Source organism: Orcinus orca, chromosome 7 (assembly GCF_937001465.1).
Source record: "Orcinus orca chromosome 7, mOrcOrc1.1, whole genome shotgun sequence".
Lineage (NCBI taxonomy): Eukaryota > Metazoa > Chordata > Mammalia > Artiodactyla > Delphinidae > Orcinus > Orcinus orca.
This window is the reverse complement of record NC_064565.1, coordinates 19776548-19780377: the sequence shown is the minus strand read 5'-3', so window position 1 is coordinate 19780377 and position 3830 is coordinate 19776548. Positions and strand designations below refer to the sequence as shown.

The 3830-nt window shown below is 36.0% G+C and overlaps 1 pseudogene; it reads right to left on the bottom strand.

Moving 5' to 3' along the window:
- Window positions 1-354: 354 nt before the first annotated feature.
- LOC101269239 (28S ribosomal protein S31, mitochondrial-like) lies at window positions 355-1813 on the bottom strand (annotated as a pseudogene).
- Window positions 1814-3830: the final 2017 nt, after the last annotated feature.

Sequence of the window (3830 nt, the reverse complement as noted above, 5' to 3'; positions counted from 1 at the left end):
TCTTCTAGAAGAGCAGAGTCTGATGCGCAACTTAAATTTCCACTGAATTGTATTTTAAAAGGTAACATAATACTATTGAAAATAAAAGAGATGCTGAAGGTTCCAAGCACAGTAGAGTTATACATTCTTTTCCACAGAACTGATGAACAACTAGAGCATGTTTGTGAAGTTATATTTATTAATAGAATTATATTTGTAATGCAATTCAGTGGATTTTTCATTAAAGGAATTGTGCAATAGTTTGTTAATGGATGTAGTTGTTGTCTGATGATATTTAAGCTTGAACTTTTAAATATTGGATTTTTTTTTCTAGTAAAATTTTTAAATTATAATATGAATCTCCAACAGCTTGAAATAAAAATTTCCATGGTCTTCAATTGAACTGTATGCCGCTTTCTTTTAGAATGTCCTGTTTTTCATTAAAATAATTTCTAAACCACTCTATATGTTCAACCTTCTGCTTAACACTCAGATATGGGTTTTTGGAAAGGCCACAGGTCATCAACTCCATGAAGTGGCGAATTGGTCCTTGTTTTGGAAAATCCTCCAGGTATTTATCCAGAAATATATGTTCATGAAATTCTGAACCATCATCATCAAAACCTGCTTCGTTGTTAGCTGGGAACTCCCACAATTTCCCCTCTTTTGTCAACTGGATCATCTCTTCAAAACCATTCTGAAAGTGTTGTACTTTGACTGCCGCTAACTGCTTGGAAAATTCTACATCCCAAAGAGAAGGTGCTGCCTCTGTTTCAGGTGCCTCTTCAGTAACTGCCTTAAGCTCAAAATTATTAAGCCTCTTCCCCTTGAATATATTTTTCCTAAAACTTTTTCTCAAATCAGCAGCCTTCTCTTGGCCAACAAAATCATCAGTCCCTTCATCAAACTGAATCTGATGCACTGGTCTTGTGCTAACTCTCACTGTGGCAGATCTGGCAACTTTCATATCTGATATGATGTTAGTGAAACTAATTTTAGGTCTCTCTCCATCCTTCTGTGCCCTCGAGTCTTCCTCGTGCTGCTGGAGCTGCTTGAGCAGCTCTGACTTGTTCATCTGCTTAACAAAAGGGAGAGAGTCTGCAACCGCGGATGCAGCAGCCACAACTCAGGGACTCACTTCTCTTTGGGGGTCATCTTCTGGAGCTTTCTGAAGTCTGCCAATTGAAGCCTCCAAACTTTTAAGTTGGCTTCTGTTGGGTGGCTTTGTTGTTTGTACATTTACTGTGCTTATTTCAACTTTCATTCCCTTAAGAATCTTTTACGTCTTTTTACGTATTCTCCTTTACACTGTGTTGGCTCTCTGTCTCCTTGGAAATCTCACGAGGTGGAACAGACTGCTCATCTTTCTTGCTATAGATCACGCTGTTAGTGCCAAAATATCTTTGGACATTATTTTTTGTCCTGACCGTGTTCATGCAGAGACGCGAGTAGCACGATGGCGGCCGCCGATACCTCTGGGCCTCCGGAGCACAAAGGGAGGCGGGAAAGGGGGCGAAGAGGGAGGAGCAGAGAAACTGAATTGGGCACACAGGGGCGACAACGCGTCCTCTACATATTGGATGTTTTTAAAGCAGTATTGCTGATAGTAATATGGGGATGAATGTAAGGAAATGGAATTTTGATTTGATATCTACTGCTTTTGACTGTTCGTCATCTATCTCCTCTTCATTGGCAATGAAATGGTGAGTTTCCTTTGGAAAACTACCCTTTGTTTCTCATGCTCTCTTGATTCTACCCTTGTCTAATTAAGAGGAATGTGACTCACTAGGCCAATCAGACGCTTCCTGTTGGGAATTTGAATCTTGAGCAGCATGGTGAGAATAACAAAATGTTTGGAGCTCATTTATCCCAATAATAGTGGCCTGAAAAGTCCAATCAGTTTGGCTGCCTTTGTCCCAGAAGACGCCTTGTGTCCTGTCCTCTGTATTACCTGATTACACTGCTTTCCTTTATTTGTGCCATACCAAATTCTTCCAGTAACTTTGCCCTCCTTTTCTAAGTTAATCAGAATTGTTTTCTGCACACAAGTGCCTAACCAACTGGTGATTTTTATACAGAAAGCACATGGAATAATAGGTAAATCTTTTCATTTTTTCTAATTTCAATTTTTAATTGTTGTTTTCATAGAAATACAGTTTATATTGGAGTATAGTTGCTTTACAATATTGTGTTAGTTCATAGTGTACGGCAAAGTGAATCAACTATACGTATACATATATCCACTCATTTTTGCATTTCTTTCTCATTTAGGTCACCATAGAGCATTGAGTAGAGTTCCCTGTGCTACACAGTAGGTTCTCATCAGTTATCTATTTTATACGTAGTATCAATAGTGTATATATGTCAATGCCAATATCTCCCAATCCATCCCATCCCACCACTTTCCCCCTTTGTATACATACATTTGTTCTCTACGTCTGTGTCTCTATTTCTGCTTTGCAAATAAGATCATCTATACCAATTTTTTCAGATTCCACATATATACCTTAATATATGTTATTTGTTTTTCTCTTTCTGACTTACCTCACTCTGTATGACAGTCTCTAGGTCCATCAATGTCTCTACAAATGACCCAATTTCATTCCTTTTTATGGCTGAGTAATATCCCATTGTGTATAGGTACCACATCTTCTTTATCCATTCCTGTCGATGGACATTTAGGTTGCTTCCATGACCTAGCTATTGTAAATAGTGCTGCAGTGAACACTGGAGTGCATGTATCTTTTCGAATTATGGTTTTCTCTGGGTATATGCCCAGTAGTGGGATTGCTGGGTCATATGGTAGTTTTATTTTTAGTTTTTTAAGGAACCTCCATACTGTTCTCCATAGTATCAATTTACATTCCCACCAGCAGTGTAGGAGGGTCCCCTTTTCTCCACACCCTCTGCAGCATTTATTGTTTGTAGACTTTTTGATGATGGCCATTCTGACTGGTATGAGGTGATACCTCATTGTAGTTTTGATTTGCATTTCTCTGATACTTAGTGATGTTGAGCATCTTTCATGTGTAATGAAATTTCTGCTTGTGCTAAACTTATCTACTGCAGTGTTTCCAAAAACTGGCTTCAAATTAAAGTCAATGAACTTTAAAACCATGTTAATTGCCAATTAATTCAGACTATTGAACATGAAGACCAAGCAAAAATGTGTTTTGTTTGTTTGTTTTATTGTTGTTGTTGTCAGTGCTTTTCATTTTAGCTTATTGTTTTAAATGTGGTTTTATTCTCTTATTTCAAAGAAAACATCTTTTATTGTGAGTTCTAAAATAATATTCCATATTCCCCTCCCTTTTCCTAAGGTCATACGTCTTAAAGTATGGTTTACCTCAATTTTTATAATATCTTTTATCTTGGGTCAGTAGTAGTTTTATTTGTTTCATTTTTATAGAAAGATTTGTAAACAGTATAAAATACCAAATAATTTATCAAGATTTGTATTGAAAAATGTAGTCCCCTGACTCTTTCATTTCCTATTCCTATTTTTCCTTCTCTGTCTTTGAACTAAGATTTTCCTTCTGGTATTTATTTCATATTATTAAGTAAATAGTCATTTTTTCCTAATTTTTCAATTTTACATAATAAGTATTGTAATTATATTAGTCAGTGTTTTTCAGAGAACCAGTACCAATGGGATATATATTATTATTTATATTATTATTGTATAAGTATTATATTATCTTACTATATATGTTCTTATTGTAGGATATATATCAATTTATTTATTTATTATATATTTATCATTTATTTGTATACATATTATAAGGAATTGGATCATGTGATTATGGAGGCTGAGATGTCCCAAGATCTGCAGCTGGCAAGCTGGAGACCCA